At 46.3% G+C, this 21,608-nt stretch overlaps 1 protein-coding gene across 2 annotated transcripts in view; it reads right to left on the minus strand.

Moving 5' to 3' along the window:
* LOC134350892 (uncharacterized) overlaps positions 1-21,608 on the minus strand; it is a 75,722-nt gene that overhangs the window by 14,340 nt on the left and 39,774 nt on the right. The gene's annotated exons all lie outside the window — the stretch shown is intronic.

A 21,608-nucleotide genomic window follows, 5' to 3' on the forward strand; every position in this document is an offset into this window, starting at 1 on the left:
TCGTTACGGCCGCACCAACCAGGAGTAGAGTGTAAATATAGCAATATGAAAAACCTCAATGATCAAACAACAAAATGCAAACTATGCCAAATGGAAAATAAGTCCAGGACCAGTCTATTTGCTCAGGATGTCTGACCCTCCACGGGAGGAGCTGCACATTCGATGGCCACAGGCAGGAACGACCTCCCGTGCCACCAAGTGTTGTATCACGGTGGAAGGTGGCCGAAGTCCAACAGTAAAAAGTTCAATATCCAGTCTGCAAACATTTTCCTCCATCGTAATATGCCCCGGATTGCACCATCTGTTGTTAACCAGATCAGTAAGCACCCAACTTCTTTACGCTTTCCGCTCTCAGTGCACTTCCGGTCAGCCGGAATGGTATTAACCACCGAACTCTTCTCCGAAAGTCTCTGTTGTATTCAGGAGGGATAGACATGAAGGAAGGGGAGGTGGGGTGGCGTTGCTGGTTAAAGAAGAGATTAACGCAATAGAAAGGAAGGACATAAGCCGGGAAGATGTGGAATCGATATGGGTAGAGCTGCGTAACACTAAGGGGCAGAAGACGCTGGTGGGAGTTGTGTACAGGCCACCTAACAGTAGTAGTCAGGTCGGAGATGGTATTAAACAGGAAATTAGAAATGTGTGCAATAAAAGGAACAGCAGTTATAATGGGTGACTTCAATCTACATGTAGATTGGGTGAACCAAATTGGTAAAGGTGCTGAGGAAGAGGATTTCTTGGAAAGTATGCGGGATGGTTTTTTGAACCAACATGTCGAGGAACCAACTAGAGAGCAGGCTATTCTGGACTGGGTTTTGAGCAATGAGGAAGGGTTAATTAGCGATCTTGTCGTGAAAGGCCCCTTGGGTAAGAGTGACCATAATATGGTGGAATTCTTCATTAAGATGGAGAGTGACATAGTTAATTGAGAAACAAAGGTTCTGAACTTAAAGAGGGGTAACTTTGAAGGTATGAGACGTGAATTAGCTAAGATAGACTGGCAAATGACACTTAAAGGATTGACGGTGGATATGCAATGGCAAGCATTTAAAGGTTGCATGGATGAACTACAACAATTGTTCATCCCAGTTTGGCAAAAGAATAAATCAAAGAAGGTAGTGCACCCGTGGCTGACAAGGGAAATTAGGGATAGTATCAATTCCAAAGAAGAAGCATACAAATTAGCCAGAGAAAGTGGCTCACCTGAGGACTGGGAGAAATTCAGAGTTCAGCAGAGGAGGACAAAGGGCTTAATTAGGAAGGGGAAAAAAGATTATGACAGAAAACTGGCAGGGAACATAAAAACTGACTGTAAAAGCTTTTATAGATATGTAAAAGGGAAAAGACTGGTAAAGACAAATGTAGGTCCCCTGCAAACAGAAACAGGTGAATTGATTATGGGGAGCAAGGACATGGCAGACCAATTGAATAATTACTTTGGTTCTGTCTTCACTAAGGAGGACATAAATAATCTTCCAGAAATAGTAGGGGTCAGAGGGTCCAGTGAGATGGAGGAACTGAGCGAAATACATGTTAGTAGGGAAGTGGTGTTAGGTAAATTGAAGGGATTGAAGGCAGATAAATCCCCAGGGCCAGATGGTCTGCATCCTAGAGTGCTTAAGGAAGTAGCCCAAGAAATAGTGAATGCATTAGTGATAATTTTTCAAAACTCGTTAGATTCTGGACTAGTTCCTGAGGATTGGAGGGTGGCTAATGTAACTCCACTTTTTAAAAAAGGAGGGAGAGAGAAACCGGGGAATTATAGACCGGTTAGCCTAACGTCGGTGGTGGGGAAACTGCTGGAGTCAGTTATCAAGGATGTGATAACAGTACATTTGGAAAGCAGTGAAATGATCGGACAAAGTCAGCATGGATTTGTGAAAGGAAAATCATGTCTGACGAATCTCATAGAATTTTTTGAGGATGTAACTAGTAGAGTGGATAGGGGAGAACCAGTGGATGTGGTATATTTGGATTTTCAAAAGGCTTTTGACAAGGTCCCACACAGGAGATTAGTGTGCAAATTTAAAGCACACGGTATTGGGGGTAAGGTATTGATGTGGATAGAAAATTGGTTAGCAGACAGGAAGCAAAGAGTGGGAATAAACGGGACCTTTTCAGAATGGCAGGCGGTGACTAGTGGGGTACCTCAAGGCTCAGTGCTGGGCCCCCTGTTGTTTACAATATATATTAATGACTTGGATGAGGGAATTAAATGCAGCATCTCCAAGTTTGCGGATGACACGAAGCTGGGTGGCAGTGTTAGCTGTAAGGAGGATGCTAAGAGGATGCAGGGTGACTTAGATAGGTTGGGTGAGTGGGCAAATTCATGGCAGATGCAATTTAATGTGGATAAATGTGAAGTTATCCACTTTGGTGGCAAAAATAGGAAAACAGATTATTATCTGAATGGTGGCCGATTAGGAAAAGGGGAGGTGCAACGAGACCTGGGTGTCATAAAACACCAGTCATTGAAAGTGGGCATGCAGGTACAGCAGGCGGTGAAAAAGGCGAATGGTATGCTAGCACTTATACCGAGAGGATTCGAGTACAGGAGCAGGGAGGTACTACTGCAGTTGTACAAGGGCCTTGGTGAGACCACACCTGGAGTATTGTGTGCAGTTTTGGTCCCCTAATCTGAGGAAAGACATCCTTGCCTTAGAGGGAGTACAAAGAAGGTTCACCAGATTGATTCCTGGGATGGCAGGACTTTCATATGAAGAAAGACTGGATGAACTGGGCTTGTACTCGTTGGAATTTAGAAGATTGAGGGGGGATCTGATTGAAACATATAAGATCCTAAAGGGATTGGACAGGCTAGATGCAGGAAGATTGTTCCCGATGTTGGGGAAGTCCAGAACGAGGGGCCACAGTTTGAGGATAGAGGGGAAGCCTTTTAGGACCGAGATTAGGAAAAACTTCTTCACACAGAGAGTGGTGAATCTGTGGAATTCTCTGCCACAGGAAACAGTTGAGGCCAGTTCATTGGCTATATTTAAGAGGGAGTTAGATATGGCCCTTGTGGCTACGGGGGTCAGGGGGTATGGAGAGAAGGCAGGTACGGGGTTCTGAGCCATGATCATAATAAATGGCGGTGCAGGCTCGAAGGGCCGAATGGCCTACTCCTGCACCTATTTTCTATGTTTCTGAGCCTCGACCCGGTCCTCTTTCCTCGGTTTTGTGATCCCCCTCTGCATCCTCTGTGTGTTTTCCTCTGGATTTCAGCAGGAGTGTCCGCCGCTCTGCTCGCTAAACCGGCGGGTATTTGCTGGTCCATGGAATACACAATGCGACCTTGCTTCTGTCCCGCGTGTCGGGATGTAACCATTTCCAGCCATAAAGAAAACCCAAATAAAACTCTCTCTACCAGCATGTTAGAGAGGGTGCAGCTTCGACGTGTTACCGTGAGAAAAAAAATACAAAATAATAACGTAAATTAAAAAGTAAGAAGAATAAAGTAAGAATAGATCGTAACGGCTGTACCAGGCTGCATGCACGACCAGCGCATGCGCACACTGACTGTTTCTTTTCCCTCCATGGTAACAGTGAGATCCCTGCAGAACGGGTGCCTGATTGGCTACCTAGATTTGCCACGACAATGGCAGCGGTGTCTGTCTCCTATTAACTCTCTCCCGGTGGGTTTAAGTGGAGCAAGAAATAGGTTCCGATTAGTGACCTTAATATGATCAGTTTTTATCTGCAAGTTGAGCGGAATAAGTGCAGATCAGAAGTGTCAGTATTGCAGTTGAACAAAGGAGACTATGGAGCCATGAGGGACGGGCTGGCCAAGGTTGACTGGTCAGATATCCTAGCAGAAAAGACAGCAGGTATTCTTGGGAATAATGCACAAGGTGCAAAATCAGTTCATCCCCAGGAGAAGGAAGGATTCAAAGGGGAGAAAGTGGCCACAGTGGTCGACAAAGGAAGTCAGAGATAACATAGCATTAAAAAAGTATAACAGCTAAGGTGAGTGGGAAGATGGATGATTGGGAAATTTTTAAGGAGCAACAGAACTTAACTGAAAAGGCAATACGGGGAGAAAAAATGAGGTATGAACGCAAGCTAGCTAGGAATATAAAGGAGGATAGCAAAAGTTTTTTTCGCTATGTGAAGAGAAGGAAGATAGATAAGAACAATGTTGGGCCCTTGAAGAATGAATTGGGAGAAATTGTTATGGGAAACAGAGAAATGGCAGATGAATTTAATAAGTACTTTGGATCTGTCTTCACTAGGGAAGGCACAAGCAATCTCCCAGATGTATGGATGGGCCAAGGACATAGGGTAACAGAGGAACTGAAACAGATTGACATTAGGAAGGAAATGGTGATGAGTAGACTGATGGGACTGAAGGCTAACAAATCCCCAGGTCCAGATGGTCTGCATCCTAGGGTACTAAAGGAGGTGGCTCTGGAAATTGCGGATGCATTGGTGATCATTTTCCAATGTTCCTTAGGTTCAGGATCAGTTCCTGAGGATTGGTGAATGGCTAATGTTATCCCACTTTTTAAGAAAGGAGGGAGGGAGAAAACAGAAAACTATCACCCTGTTAGCCTAATATCAGTAGTGGGGAAGATGCTAGAGTCCATTATTAAAGATGAAATAGCGGCATATCTTGATAGCAGTGATAGGATTGGGCTGAGCCAGCATGGATTTACCAAGGGCAAATCATGCTTGACTAATCTATTGGAGTTTTTCGAGGATGTAACCAGGAAGATAGACGCGGGAGATCCAGTGGATGTGGTGTACCTTGACTTTCAGAAGGCATTTGATAAGGTACCACATAGGAGATTGGTGGGTAAAATCAGAGCTCATGGCATTGGGGGGAGGATATTGACATGGATAGAAAACTGGTTGGCAGATAGAAAGCAAAGGGTAGCAGTGAATGGGTGTTTCTCGGAATGGCAGGTGGTGACTAGTGGGGTGCCACAGGGCTCGGTATTGGGACCACAGCTGTTTACGATTTACGTCAATGATTTAGAGGAAGGTATTGTGAATAACATCAGCAAGTTTGCTGATGATACTAAACTGAGTGGCAGTGTGACATGTGATGAGGATGTTAGGAGAATTCAAGGTGACTTGGATAGGCTGGGTGAGTGGGCAGAAACTTGGCAGATGGCGTTTAATGTGAATAAGTGTGAGGTTATTCACTTTGGGAAAAAGAAGAGGAAGGCAGATTATTATCTGAACGGTGTAGAGTTAGGTAAGGGAGAAATACAAAGAGATCTAGGAGTACTTGTTCATCAGTCTCTGAAGGTGAATGAGCAGGTGCAGCAGGCAGTGAAGTAGGCTAATGGAATGTTGGCCTTTATTACAAAGGGAATAGAGTACAAGAGCAAGGAAATCTTTTTACATTTGTACAGGGCCCTGGTGAGACCACACTTGGAGTATTGTGTGCAGTTTTGGTCTCCAGGTTTAAGGAAGGACATCCTGGCTGTGGAGGAGGTGCAGCGTAGGTTCACTAGGTTAATTCCTGGGATGTCCGGACTGCCTTATGTAGAGAGGTTAGAGAGACTGGGCTTGTACACGCTAGAATTAAGGAAATTGAGGGGGGATCTGATTGAGACATATAAAATTATTAAGGGATTGGACAAAATAGAGGCAGGAAATATGTTCCAGATGCTGGGAGAGTCCAGTACCAGAGGGCATGGTTTAAGAATAAGGGATAGGTCATTTAGGACAGAGTTGAGGAGGAACTTCTTCTCCCAGAGAGTTGTGGAGGTGTGGAACGCGCTGCCTCAGAAGGCAGTGGAGGCCAATTCTCTGGATGCTTTCAAGAAGGAGCTAGATAGGTATCTTATGGATAGGGGAATCAAAGGTTATGAGGACAAGGCAGGAACTGAGTATTGATAGTAGATGATCAGCCATGATCTCAGAATGGCGGTGCAGGCTCAAAGGGCCGAATGGTCTATTTCAGCACCTATTGTCTATTAGTTTAAAGGAAGCGGGAAACCGAGTCCCTTGATCCATCAAGATCCTAAACGATGGAATTGCGATTACTGAAGCTTTGCTGAACTCTTTCAAACTGAATGTAAAACTCTATTGGTGTAAAGGGTTCCTGAGGACCTATGTGTAGACATCTCTTTGGCTGTGGATTCCCACCCCAGTATGGAGATATCTCTTCCACACAGCCTTTCTCCCTCTGCTTGAACATCAATCTCAAAATATGTTGTTATCAAAGTACAAAACTATATGATATACTACCTAAAGATTCATGTTTTCAGACATTTACAGGGGAAAAAGTGACACAATACCAATTTTTTTTAAAGCCTGTACATAAACAGATGAAGACTGATAACAGGTGTCAAACACATTGTCCTTTTCTTTCATATGATGAAAGACTGGATCGACTAGGCTTATACTCGCTGGAATTTAGAAGATTGAGGGGGGATCTTATTGAAACGTATAAAATCCTAAAGGGATTGGACAGGCTAGATGCAGGAAGATTGTTCTCGATGTTGGGGAAATCCAGAACGAGTGGTCACAGTTTAAGGATAAAGGGGAAGCCTTTTAGGACTGAGATGAGGAAAAACTTCTTCACACAGGGAGTGGTGAATCTGTGGAATTCTCTGCCACAGGAAACAGTTGAGGCCAGTTCATTGGCTATACTGAAGAGGGAGTTAGATATGGCCCTTGTGGCTAAAGAGATCACGGGGTATGGAGAGAAGGCAGGTACGGGGTTCTGAGTTGGATGATCAGCCATGATCATACTGAATGGTGGTGCAGGCTCGAAGGGCCGATTGGCCTACTCCTGCACCTATTTTCTATGTTTCCAACCATCTTCAAGAAGTCCTGCTCAGTGGGGCACTCTGAAGATTCCTTCCCGAGTTGTTTTTTTCTGGTTTTAAGTTTTATTTGTCTCACCTACATCAAAGTTTAATGCATTGCTTGCATCAAATCAAATCAGCAAGCGTCATGCTAGGCAGCCCACAAGTGTCACCACGTTTCCGACGTCGACACAGCACGTCCACAACTTACTAGCCCTAACCATCTATCTTTGTAATGTGGGAGGAAACTGGAAGAGAGTGGTGGAATCATTGATTGCTGGATAGGTGGAGAACCAGATAGTGGTCAGGAAGCAGTGAGTCTTCAGCAGGACGTGAAGAGATGAGGAAAATTGGCAAACAATTTGCAGATGAGATATGCTGTTGGGGGAGTATTGTCATACATTTTGGTAGAAGGAATAAAGACGTTCGCTATTTTCTAACCAAGGAGCAAATTCAGAAAGCAGTAGTGCAAAAGGTCTCAGGAGTCCTTGTGTAGGGTTCCCTAAAGGATAACTTGCAGGCTGAGTAATAAGGAAGGTAAATGCAAAGTTAGTATTAGTTTCAAGAGGAACATTGGCTGGTGTTTAGAGGTTGAAGGTAGGAGGATGCTTTTCTGATTAAACTCTGTGACATGTGGTGTACCACAGGGTACCTCGTGTGCGATGTGTTAACAACCGAGCTGCAAATGTTGGTGGTATGATTGGTAGGTTTGTGGCCAAGACAAGTTGATGGTATTGTGGAGAGCGAGGAAGGTTGGCTTGGATACAGGTCAGATGGAAAGTTGGGCAAGGAGAGGCAGATGGAGTTTAATACAAATGAGGACAAGGTGATGTATTCTGGGAAGTCAAATTCATGTAGGACAGCCACAATTAATGATGGGGCACTGGGGGCATGGAACAGAGAGTCTGTGGGATTCAATTCTGGAGCTCCCTGAAAACAGCAACACCATGAGACAGGGTGGTAAAGAAGGCGTACGGAGCAGCTGCCTTCAGAGATCTGGGCATGGAATGTAAAAGTTAGGATGTTATGTTAGAACTTGACAAGATACTGGTCAGAATACACTTGGATCACTGTGTACAGTTTAGCTGACTGCACTACAGTAAGGCTAGGGTCACATTGGAGGGAGAGCCGAGAAGATACACTATGATGTTGTCGGGATCGGGTGGTGGGGGCTTTAGTGACGTGAATGATTGGACCGGTTGGAGCACATTCCTCTGGAGCGTCGGAGGCTGAGGGGAGACCTGATGGACGTGCTCTTGAGGTATCGACACTGCTGATAGTGGGATCTCCCTGTGCGTTGGCACCCTGCGCACCTCCGTCCGGACACATTTTCCGACATCGTGTCCGGGAGCTGTAACAAAAAGGAAGGTCACTGAGAGTCTTTTCTAAAAATGGATGAGCTGGCTTTGGAGAGGATCCAGAGGAAGATCACAATGATCCAGGGAATGAAAGGGTTAACATATAAGAAGCTCTGGGCTTATACTAACCAGAGTTTAGAAGATTGGGGTGGGAGGATCTCATTGACCCATATCAATTACTTAAGGGCCTAGACCGATTGAATGTGGGGAGGATGCTTCCTATAGTGGGTGAGTCTAGGGCCAGAGGGACAGCCTCAGAATGGGACGTCCCTTTGGAACAGAGATGAGGAGGAATTTCTTCAGCCAGAGGGTGCTGAATCTGTGGAATTAATTGCCACAGACAGCTGTGGAAGCCAAGTCATTGGGGGTATTTAAAGATGAGGCTGATAGGTACTCGACGACAATGGGGTTGAGAAGGATAATAAATCAGCCTTGACGGAATGGTGGAGTAGACTCGATGGGCTGAGCAGCCTAACCCTGTCTCCATGAATTATGGTCCAAGTGTGAGAAGGTAAACTGGACTCCTAGTCTAAAGTACAGAGAGATAGTGGGGTGCAAGTCCGAAGCTAGCTGAAAGAGGCAACGCAGTGGTGTTTTAAAAGGCTAAACTGGTAAATTCATTGATAAATTAGTTTATTATTGTCATATTTCATAAGTATAGTCAACATTTTCCTTCTGCACATCCATTTCACTACAGCCAGGGAGAACAAGTCTCTTCGACCTGGCGAAACTGTAATTGAAATTACTTTGGTTGGGGCTGTCGGCAGCTTCTGCTGCTGGATCACAACTTCACTTACTGCTTGGGGCGCGTGTACGTGTATGTGCGTGTGGCGTGTGTGTGTGTGTGCGAGAGAGAGAGATATCCCGTCTGAGTGTTGGTATGTATGTGTGTTTCTGTGTCTGTGCCTGAAGGCAAGAGGGTGTTGGGGACAAAAGGAGTCGGTGTGGGGGGAGAGGGAGAGGGGTTGTGCGAGAGGGAGGAGAATGTCAGGGATGTGGGGAACAGGTTAGGTGAGGGACACAGGGAGAAGTGAGGGCGGCTGGACAGAGGTTGGGCTGTGTTTGATACAACTGTCCGGTTACTCTCCCTCCCTGTGTTGGAGACCCTCCCTCACCACCCTTTCACTTTTACTCTCCCCTCGTTCACTGCTCACTGCCCACCACTTCACACATCCCTCCTGGGATGGAGTTGCATTTCCTATTCAGTTATTCCATATATAAATTTCCGCAATCCGCTGGAATACATCCCAGCGAGTAACCCACTCCCAGCGATCTGTTATTCTATATATAAACCGCACCCCCAAACCCCTGGATTAAATCCCAGCAGGTAACCCATTCCTGATGTGTGTGTGTGTGTGTGTGCACTCCCTCACCAGCTTCCACCCTGCACCCCCCCGTTACAGATACACCCTCCTGTTCCATTCCTCTTTATTAATCTCTCCATATGTTACAGACAGCTCCCTCACCATCCTCCAATTGTTTCAGTGGCCCCTGAGGCTGGGGGTCCCGATAACTCCAATGTGACACTCCATTACGAAGTTGAGGGGTGATAGAGTCCCTGGAGATCCCTCGTATTAGATCCCTACCTGAAACACACTCCCGAGGATCTGCTATTATATAATGTAAAACCCTGAACTACCAGATGAGGTTTCAGCCTGAAACACACGCCCGAGGATCTGTTATTCTATAATACAAAACCCTGAACTACTGGATGAGGTTTCAGCCTGTAGCTCACTCCCGGGATCTGTGGTGTTCCCCAGCCTCTACACCTCTGCCCTCGTACATCTGGGCTGGGAGAGATTGGAGCGAGATGTCGTCTGAATAGCCTGGGCGGGTAACCATGGCGCATTCTATTGTCGGTGTACACTGCAGCCACTGTGCAGGGAGGGGACGCTTAGGATGAGTGTGGGGTGCTGATCGATCGAGCAGCTCTGTCCCAGACTGTGTTGTACTTCGAGAATTGCTGGAACTGAAAGTGCATTGTGCTACACCACACTCTGATTTATTCTAAACCTGCGGCAGTGCACGAACGGCATTGGGACAAGATTATTCAGATTTTGACACCGGAGAGAATTGTCGATGGCAATCTGCCTTTTATACTTTTATTAATAGAAAACAATAAACACATGCCAATAATAAAGAGGATATTCTTCCTTTAAAAGTTCGCAATTATTTTACAAATTTATTAATCAATGATAATCTCTTCTCAAAATTACAATGGCACACGAAAGAGTTCTCTTCAGATTCTTGCCCATTTTTGGCCATGTGATCAAAAAGGTTCGCCACCCCTTGTTTCCACCATTGCCTGATTTTATTCCCAATCTCTTTCCGCAGTCCCTAACTCCAGGCTGAACACTTTAATTTAACAATGTATTGTCATAAATACAAGAACAATTAATAACAACAAATACTAAAATTTATACTACGTTTGTCATTCCCACATGTGAGAAAGGGGCAGAAATTACCTCCAGGAGATCCCAGACTGCACAACTGTCCCAGGGATGCATGCCCGCCCAGGGGTCTGGAGACTCCCTTATACGTGACAGCCCTGAGAGAAAAACAACCGTAGATCCTGACTGGCTTTTAGCCCAGAAAGTCATGTAATTATATAGCACAGATACAGGTATCTTAGCTTATCTTCATAGAGTGAATTCCAGTCCATCTAATTAGCCTGAATTTTTTAAGACAGTAGATAAAGGCAGTGAGGGAGATGTTATCTACATACACCTTAGTAAGATCTTTGGGGTGTATGGGGTGTCAGGGAGGGGTAGCACCTCTGGTGGGGGAGCATGTCACGTCTTTTTCAAGGTGGTTAGTCCACCATTGGTCCCCACCTGGCACTCAGCTCTCACCTGTGGCTCCCCGTAGCTGTTTGCATACGACAGCTGCCATACCCCGGGCAACGGCTTCGACAAGCCAGCTAAACCAGGTGAGGGGTAGCCGAAGGGTCTCAAACCCTCGGTGTGATAGGGAGTTGTCTATCCCAGCATGTGAAGACAGACTCCGGCGGATTGAGCGGACGACACCAATGGAAGATCCAACGGTCAAGAAGGCGGTCTCTGCAAGCGTCGTGGAACGTGCAGAGCAGGACAAGACACAGAAGACGTCCTGGTCATCCACTGCACCTAGTCCCATCTCCAGCTGTCTCGACTCTTCTCTTGACACTGGATCCAGATGGGAATCAGGAAGATGAGATTCACTATGATGTTGTCGGGATCGGGTGGTGGAGGCTTTAGTCATGTGGAGTGATTAGACAGGTTGGAGCAGATTCCTCTGGAGTGTCGGAGGCTGAGGGGAGACCTGATGGATGTGCTGCTTCAGGTATCGACACTGCTGATGGTGGGATCTCCCTGTGCGTTCGCATCCTGCGCATCTCCATCTAGACCGACATTCTCCCACACATTTCCTGACGTTGTCTCCTGGAGGTACAACAGGGGAAGGTCGCTGAGAGTCTGTTCACTGAGCGACAGAGATGGGTCACGGAGGTGGTGAGCGAGGTGGGGCACTGGACAGGCGGCAAACGAGGATGCCACAATTGAGAGAACTGAACGGGAGGATTACCCAGGAACCAACGAGGTCACTTGCCACAGAATGAGAACCAGGGTGACAAGCACGCCAACTCCCACCATCACTGTAGAATAAAACTGTTACAATAACTGATTTGACCAGAAACATACTCGATTGATACGGGAAAGTCTGATACCCATCCTCCTCCCCACTCCCATGGCTGCATCACCATCCACACCCATCCCGGCCGTACCTCCATCCATCCCATAGTCCCACTTACTCCCCATCTTCACTGCCTTTTGTATCTCTCCATCCCCTTTCTAAATCACATGTACAGGATTCTATATACATGGTGTCACATCACATCACACACCCTCGGGGTCAGACACAGAGTGAAGCACCCCACCATTCCATCACATACTTCTGGACTCAGATACAGAGTGAAGCTCCCTCTACACTAGTGGTCGCCAACCGGTCGATCTTTGAGACTTTCCCAGTAGATCCCGAAAAAAATCAAAAGTAAGTACACAACTCCTGTTGTAATGTGAGCATTCTAAAAATAACTAATACTAATTCGGATAATGGTAATATAGCAATACTTTTGCTTCTGAAAGCTGTTTGTAAAGAGAGATTGTTTCCGGGTTGCGGGGGTTTAGTTCCATTCTTTCTGCCCAGTGCGCTTGTGTGTAGCTCCCCGCCATGCACCGCGTTTTCAGTGTAGCTTGTGCTGCATCAAAGTGACCAATTAGATTAGATAAGAGTACAGACTGTCGCAAACATCAATATACAGCAGTGGTCCCCAACCTCCGGGCCACGGACTGATACGTGGCTGTGAAGCATGCAGGTGTGCAGCGGTAGTCGGAACGCACCCAGCACATCTTTAAGAAAAAAGCCGAAATAAACCAGCTAATTAATTAGGTGCCGCCCAGCACGTAAATATCAGCCCAGATCAGAAGTGACGCAATCGGCAATCGCTTGTGATATCCTGATAGCAGGGTGGAGGCTCCATGAAAGAAGGTGAAGACATACAAATTCCATCCAGAATGGGAAGAGGAATTTCCATTTACCTCGGTGAAAGACAAGTGTGTATGTATGTTGTGCCACCAAACACTAGCACTGACTAAAAGTGGGAATCTGGAGCGGCACCACAACACCAACCACCAGGAATTTAAAGACACCTACCCTACCAAGAGCGCAATTCGTGCCAGGAAAGTTGAGGAGCTGAAAACGGGTTGAAGGCCCAGCAATCGTTTTTCACAAAACATGCTGCTCAAAATAAGGCTGCTATTGAAGCATCATTTCATGTAAGTCACCTTTTGCCCAAACACAAGAAGCCTTTTACAGATGGCAATTTATTCAAGGAAGCAATGGCCATTACTGCAGAGACTGTTTTTAATGAGTTTAAAAACAAAAACGACATCACAACCACAATTCATAACATACCGCTTGTCCCTGCAACAGTGACAAGGAGGGTAGAGTCACTGTCAGAGGACGTGGATTGAAAAATGTTGAAGGACTAGTCACTCTGTGAATGTTTTTCACTGCAGTTTGATGAATCCCCGGATGTAATGCAAACAGCTCAGCTTGTTGTATTTGTCAGAATGGCTTTCCAGGATTTTAAAACAAAGGAGGATCTCCTCACTCTTTGGCAATTAAAGGAGAGAACGACAGGTGAGGATGTTTGCAATGAGTTTAAAAATATGTGTCATGGGGGGGGGCACTGGGAGCGGACCCAAATGCAAGACATGGACACTGGCGTACTAGGAACGGGACTAGGTTTGTCAAGTAAGCAAGGGAAGTGGGGAAGAAAGGACACTGGACATGACACAGGCCCTGGACAAGACAAGGTACGGAGCCTGGGCTAGGACTTGACTAGGATAGCGGAACCAGGACTAGGAACCATGAACTAGGAGCCTGGGCTTGGACTGGGAGCCAGAGACTGGACAAGGACCCGAAACCTGGGTCTTGACTCGGGCTCGGACTCCAGAAGACGTGGCTACAGGACGAGGATTGGCAACAGGACTGGACGTGACACTCCTGGACAAGACAAGGGAACCCCAGCACCGGGCTGGTACTCCTGGGCTGGGCGAGACACATGGGCAAGATGAGAACACAAAGCCATGGCTTGGACAGGACAAGGTTCTTGGACGAGGCTAGGACTGGACGAGACCCCGAAGCCTTGACTTGGTCGAGGGAGAGACAGGAACACAGAGCACAGAGCCGGGACCCCTCCTTGGGAACAGGACGTAGGGCCGGGACTCATAAGCAGAATGCTGATGAGACAGATCCCATCAGTAGGTAGCGGCAAACAGCTGGACCTACCTAGCGAAGGCATGGACACAGACGTTTCCCAACACTAGGTAGCGGGAAATGGCCAGACCTACCTAGTGAAGGCGTGGACACAGAGACAGTTCAACACAACGATAGACAGTTGCTTATCTTGCTCCAGCAATGGAACTTGACAGCGGTGCAGGCAAGGCAAGGCTTCTGGCTTATAGCTTGGCTTGGCTTGGCATTTGTTTTATAGCACTAAAAGTCAGTGCCTACTTCGGGTCAACTTATCTATGTGAAACTGCATTTTCACAGATGAAAATTATTAAATCTAAGTACAGGAGCTGTCTTACTGACAGACACCTCACAGATTGTCTCAGACTAGCTGTCTGTAGTTATGGGCCAAATTTCAAGGAACTAGCAGAAAGTATTCAGCCCCAGCTATCACACTGAGTGCAAGTCAATTTTAATTCATTTATTTTTCGTGTTGAAATAAAATTAAATAATGAAATTTAGATTAAAGGTGTGAAGTATTGTAATATTCTTAAAGACAGCTATGGCCTGTTTGATATGCTAGTTACAGTGTTTTCTTGTTTGAACTAATTTGAAAGTTTGACAAAAGTATTTTATGTAATTCAAATACAATTAGCCCAAATAAAAGGCCTCAAATTGGAAGTACATTCTGAGCTGTTTTTTCTCTAACGATTTAGTAGGTAAGGTTGAGGTAGGGGATCTTGGGCTTAAAAAGGTTGCTAACCACTACTCCATACCGTCCCATCACACACTTCCGGGCTCAGACACAGAGTGAAGCTCACACCACACTGGTGTATAATTACTAAGAACAGATCCAACAGTCATCACCCAGACACAGACTGCGAGGGACCTGAGGAGGGAGAAAGGTTGAGGTCAGGAGTGTGTCATGGAATCAGACCACACCTGTTCAGGTGCGGGGACAGGGCAGCAGGTGCCGGTCTGGCCCCCTCCCAGGATATTTCACAGCTCCTGTCCCTCACCCACTGCACATGCGGAAAACACAGAAAATCCTTCAGAAAATAGACACAGCGTACAGCTGGGAGTAGAAGACGTAAAATTCTTTGAGAGAACACAGACATTCAGCCAGCCAGCGGTGCGGCGAGGCAGCCAGGCCGGCGGTCAGTCATTGGATCGTCGATGCAGGCGAGCACTCAGCCAGACTGCCTCAGTCTAGACGGTCATCTGCATCCCTGCCCTCCCAAGATGTTTCATAGGCCTGGAGATCTCCACCGTCTGACACGTAGGACTATGGACGGAAAGATTCCTCTCTTGCTCTCTCTGTCTCTCTCCCCATCCCCCAACACCAACTCTGTAGACAATCAACGCCCTCAGTATATTTTGCGACTCCCATTACTCTTTCAACTATCAAAGCACTAAGTCTGTCAAATACCTCAGTCTCTCTCTCTCTCTCTCTCTCTCTCTCTCTCTCATATATATATAGACACACACACACACACCCGGCACCGATTCCGTTGACTGCCTCTCAATTTCTCTCTCTCCACAATCGCAGCACAGACAGACAAATAAATGTCTCCATGCGCGAAAGAAACTGGGCCCCCTCCACTTCAGTCACTATTTCTTCTCTCAGTCAGCCGCACCGACTGACGAACACTTCTCTCTCCACGCCCATGCCCGACTCTGCCTCTCCATTTCTATCACTCTCTCTCCTCACACCCCAACACCGACTCTGTCGACAACCACCCGCCTCTCAGTATCTTTTGCCACTCTCAGCTCCAACTCCGCCACCTCCACTTTCATTACTCTCCATCAACTACCAAAGCACCAGGTCTGTCAAATAGCTCAGACTCTCCCTCTGTTCCCCCAGCATCGATTCCATTGACTGCCTCTAAAATTTTTCTCTATCTCTCTCCCACCCACCTCTCCCTCCCCTGTCTTTCTACCCTCCCTCTCTTTCCCTACCCACTCTCTCTTTCTCCTACCAGAGCACCGGATCCGTAGAATACCTCTCAGACTCTCCCTCCCTACCCGCCACTGATTCCACTGCCTACCTCTCAATTTCTCTCTCTCTCTTTCTACAATCGCCGCACCGACTGTCGAGCACCACTCTCTCCAGGCTTACGCCTGACTCCGCCCCCTCCACTTCCATTACTCTCCCCCTCTGTCTCAACTACCAAAGCACCAGGTCTGTCAAACACCTCAGATTCTCTCTGCATAACACTGGCACCGATTCCGTTGACTGCCTCTTAAGACTTTCCTCTTCCTCTCTCTTTCTGTCCCCCTCCCTCTTTCTCTGTCTCTCCCCCTCTTTACTACCAAAGCAGCGTGTTTGTCAAATACCTCAGACTGACTCTCTCTCAGTGTGTTTGGTATCTGTAGGTTGTGTGTTTGGTGTGAGGGGGTGTCTGTAGTTTGGGTGCTTGGTGTGAGAGGGTTTCTGTAGGTTGTGTGTTTCGTGTCTGTAGTTTGGGTATTTGGTGTGTGAGGACAGGACAGGATCACTGTTTTCCCTGGAGTGAAGGGGGCTGGAGTACCTCAGTTTTTTTAAATAATCAGGGGCGTTGATAAGTCACAGACTATTCCGTAGGGTGGGGGGAGAAGATGGGCTGCATCACTGTCTGGTATTGGGGGAGTGGGGGGCTACTGCGCAGGACTGGAAGAATCTGCAGAGAGTTGTAAATCTAATTGGCTCCATCATGGGTACTAGCCTACAACTTACTCAGGACATTTTCAAGGAGCGGTGTCTCAGAAAGGCAGTGTCCATTATTAAGGACCTCCAGTACCCAGGGCATGCCCTTCTCTCACTGTTACCAATAGGCAGGAGATACAGAAGCCTGAAGGCACACACTCAGCGATTCCGGAACAGCTTCTTCCCCTCTGCCATCTGATTCCTAAATGGATATTGAACTCTTGAACACTATCTCACTCTTTAAATATGTATTATTCCTGTTTTTGCACGATTTTAAATATATTCAATATACTTATACTGTAATTGATTTACTTATTTATTTGTTATTATTTTTTTCTTCTCCATCATGTCTTGCACTGAACTGCTGCAGCTAATTTTACAAATGTCATGACACGTGCCGATGATAATAAACTAGATTCTGAAGTTTAAAACTAGAGGGCACGAGTCTCCAGTGAAAGATTTAAAGGGACTTTTAAATTTCAACAAATTCAGAGTTCAGTTCCAACGTTGTCTGCGAGACGTTTGTACGTCCTTCCCATGAGAGTGTGGGTTTCCCCAGGCAGTCGGTGTTCCTTCCACAGTCCAAAGATGTAGGTTAATAGGTCATTATAAATTGTCCTGTCATTCGGTGATGGTTAAATAGTTAGATTACTGGTCACACACAGACCGTTGCTGTCTGCTGTCTCACTCTCTCTCTCACACTGACTGTCAGTGTCTCTCTCGTCCAGAAGATTAAGGTGCATGGGATCCACAGTGAATTGGCCATTTGGCAAAAGAATAAATCAGGGAAGGTTGTACACCCGTGACTAACAAGAGAAATTAGGGATAGTATCAATTCCAAAGAAGAAGCATACAAATTAGCCAGAAAAAGTGTCTCACCTGAGGACTGGGAGAAATTCAGAGTTCAGCAGAGGAGGACAAAGGGCTTAATTAGGAAGGGGAAAAAAGATTATGAGAGAAAACTGGCAGGGAACATAAAAACTGACTGTAAAAGCTTTTATAGATCTGTAAAAAGGAAAAGACTGGTAAAGACAAATGTAGGTCCCCTACAGACAGAAACAGGTGAATTGATTATGGGGAGCAAGGACATGGCAGATCAATTGAATAGTTACTTTGGTTCTTTCTTCACTAAGGAGGACATAAATAATCTACCAGAAATAGTAGGGGACAGAGGGTCCAGTGAGATGGAGGAACTGAGGGAAATACGTGTTAGTAGGGAAGTGGTGTTAGGTAAATTGAAGGGATTAAAGGCAGATAAATCCCCAGGGCCAGATGGTCTGCATCACAGAGTGCTTAAGGAAGTAGCCCAAGAAATAGTGGATGCATTAGTGATAATTTTTCAAAACTTGTTAGATTCTGGACTAGTTCCTGAGGATTGGAGGGTGGCTAATGTAACCCCACTTTTTAAAAAAGGAGGGAGAGAGAAACCGGGGGATTATAGACCGGTTAGCCTAACGTCGGTGGTGAGGAAACGGCTGGAGTCAGTTATCAAAGATGTGATAACAGCACATTTGGAAAGCGGTGAAATCATCGGACAAAGTCAGCATGGATTTGTGAAAGGAAAATCATGTCTGACGAATCTCATAGAATTTTTTGAGGATGTAACTAGTAGAGTGGATAGGGGAGAACCATTGGATGTGGTATATTTGGATTTTCAAAAGGCTTTTGACAAGGTCCCACACAGGAGATTAGTGTGCAAATTTAAAGCACACGGTATTGGGGGTAAGGTATTGATGTGGATAGAAAATTGGTTAGCAGACAGGAAGCAAAGAGTGGGAATAAACGGGACCTTTTCAGAATGGCAGGCAGTGACTAGTGGGGTACCGCACTGCTCAGTGCTGGGACCCCAGTTGTTTACAATATATATTAATGACTTGGATGAGGGAATTAAATGCAGCATCTCCAAGTTTGCGGATGACACGAAGCTGGGCGGCAGTGTTAGCTGTGAGGAGGATGCTAAGAGGATGCAGGGTGACTTGGATAGGTTGGGTGAGTGGGCAAATTCATGGCAGATGCAATTTAATGTGGATAAATGTGAAGTTATCCACTTTGGTGGCAAAAATAGGAAAACAGATTATTATCTGAATGGTGGCCAATTAGGAAAAGGGGAGGTGCAACGAGACCTGGGTGTCATTATACACCAGTCATTGAAAGTGGGCATGCAGGTACAGCAGGCGGTGAAAAAGGCGAATGGTATGCTGGCATTTATAGCGAGAGGATTCGAGTACAGGAGCAGGGAGGTACTACTGCAGTTGTACAAGGCCTTGGTGAGACCACACCTGGAGTATTGTGTGCAGTTTTTGTCCCCTAATCTGAGGAAAGACATCTTTGCCATAGAGGGAGTACAAAGAAGGTTCACCAGATTGATTCCTGGGATGGCAGGACTTTCATATGAAGAAAGACTGGATGAACTAGGCTTGTACTCGTTGGAATTTAGAAGATTGAGGGGGGATCTGATTGAAACGTATAAAATCCTAAAGGGATTGGACAGGCTGGATGCAGGAAGATTGTTCCCGATGTTGGGGAAGTCCAGAACGAGGGGTCACAGTTAGAGGATAAGGGGGAAGCCTTTTAGGACTGAGATTAGGAAAAACTTCTTCACACAGAGAGTGGTGAATCTGTGGAATTCTCTGCCACAGGAAACAGTTGAGGCCAGTTCATTGGCTATGTTTAAGAGGGAGTTAGATATGGCCCTTGTGGCTACGGGGATCAGGGGGTATGGAGGGAAGGCTGGTTCAGGGTTCTGAGTTGGATGATCAACCATGATCATAATAAATGGTGATGCAGGCTCGAAGGGCCGAATGGCCTACTCCTGCACCTATTTTCTATGTTTCTATGTTTCTATGTTACATAGAAGTCAGAGTAGAGGCGGGAGAGCCATGTGTACTGGTATTCCGCAGGGATCTCTCTAGGTCACTGTTGGTGATAATAGAAATGACTTGGATGAGAGTATAGCTGAGTGGTTTGTGGACAGCTCACTGGTATTGTGAATAATATTGTGTACAAGTCTGGCAAAGGTTACAGCGGGATGCAGATCTGGGCAGAGAAAGGGCATATGGAGACCACTTTTCACACAGATTGATAGGGCGGTAAAGAAGGCAAAGTAAAACAAGCTCAGTAAAATGTGTCAGTGATTGAAAACTGATGAGGAAAGTCAGAATCAGGAACAGTTTTAAAACCACCCACATACATCATGAAATCTGTTAACTTAGTAGAAAAATAAAATATAGAAAAATAAATAAATGATTTGAAGCAACTTTACATATGTATATTAAATAAAAGGAAATCTGGAATTTTTCCAGTTCCCGTTGTGATGTACGAGGTAAGTAGACGCGTACAGCAAAGTTACAGCAGTGGTTCCCTATTTCCATTCTGCCAGGTGAGCATGCTCAGGCTTTTAACCCAGCATGGATAAAAAGGCGTGGTGACGACTCACACTCACGCTTTTCATCCGTCTTAACCCAGCATGGATGAGAAGCGCGCAGGGAAGCCGGCTACATTCGAAATGGGGACCTCCCGCCCCACAGTCCAGCGCTGATGCCACTACGCCACCTACCGGGTTATATATTAGTTAATGTCCATGAAAAAACAGCACTCTTGAACTCTGTGCGGAGCCTATTAAATGCATCAGATCAGCCAGTATCTCTCCAGAGCGGCAGTGGTGGGGCACGGCAACACTCTACAACTGAATACCCTCAGGTAAAGATCCCGAGATCGTGACGGTGTGGCTGTACTGTTGGACACTACTGGACCGTTGGTTGCCGAGACGGGGACATTGTGATGGGTCGGGTCGGTTGGCGACGGGGACACATAACAGTACCGGCGATGCTGCCCACACAGGGATTTGGTGGGGGGGTGGGGTGGAGAGAAAGAGTCTGTGTGCAGGGAAACTGTGCTGAACCAGGGTCGGGATTTATACGAGAAACGGGGCTGTCCAGATTTTCTTTTCTCAGTAAAGCGTGTGAGCGACTGAAAGTTAATGAGGAGAGTAAAGTCCTTTACTAATAGAAAGATTTGGCGATACAAACCTCGCCACCCTCTGGTCCGGCAGCACCAGAGGTCGATACGATGCAGAGAGATTCTGATCCATGTCACTGTTCATGTATACAGCTAAGTGCCTCTTAAATGCCTGTTGCAGGTTCCTGGCAAATTCTCTTCCAACCAACTTTATAGCTGTACGACTCCTAATGTTAGAGTCTAACATTTCGATCCCCAGGAAAAGCTAACAGCTGTCTATGCCTTTGGTAATGTCATAATCTTTGAGCAGATCCCCCCAAACACTCCACAAACAGCCCCAGTTTGTCCAACCTCACCATATAGCATGTACCCACTAATCCAGGAAACATCCTGGTTAACCTCTTCTGCACCCTCTCCAAAGCTTTCACACCCTTCCTGTAATCGGTGACCAGAAATTAACACAACTGGTCAGAGGCTGCGGCTTCATAACCATAACTGCCCGACTCTTCAACTGGATACCTAATAAAGGCAAGCATGCCGGATGCTTCCTTTACCATCCGACCTAACTGTGCAGCCACTTTCAAGATCCTCCTGTTAAAGTCTGGCCATTGACCTTGCACTGTCCCTTTAAATTTAATCCCACAAACACCCCACACTTGCCCGGACCGGACTCCATCGGCCATCGTCTCAAAGCATATTGATACATACAAATTTAAAGCAGAGATTGATGAGGGCGTGAAAAGCCACAGGCATAAATTGGGTAAACAGGTCCTACTGAAGGACCCAAACATGAGGAATTCTGCAGATGCCGGAAATTCAAGCAACACACATCAAAGTTGCTGGTGAACGCAGCAGGCCAGGCAGCATCTCTAGGAAGAGGTACAGTTGACGTTTCAGGCCGAGACCCTTCGTCAGGACTAACTGAAGGAAGAGCTAGCCTGGCCTGCTGTGCTCACCAGCAACTTTAATGTATCCTACTGAAGGATCACGGCCCGACACATCAACTGTAATATTTTCTACAGATGCTACCGGCCTGCTGAGTTCCTTGAGATTTGTGTGTGTTGCTTTGAT

Source organism: Mobula hypostoma, chromosome 8 (assembly GCF_963921235.1).
Source record: "Mobula hypostoma chromosome 8, sMobHyp1.1, whole genome shotgun sequence".
In the NCBI taxonomy this organism is placed as follows: domain Eukaryota; kingdom Metazoa; phylum Chordata; class Chondrichthyes; order Myliobatiformes; family Myliobatidae; genus Mobula; species Mobula hypostoma.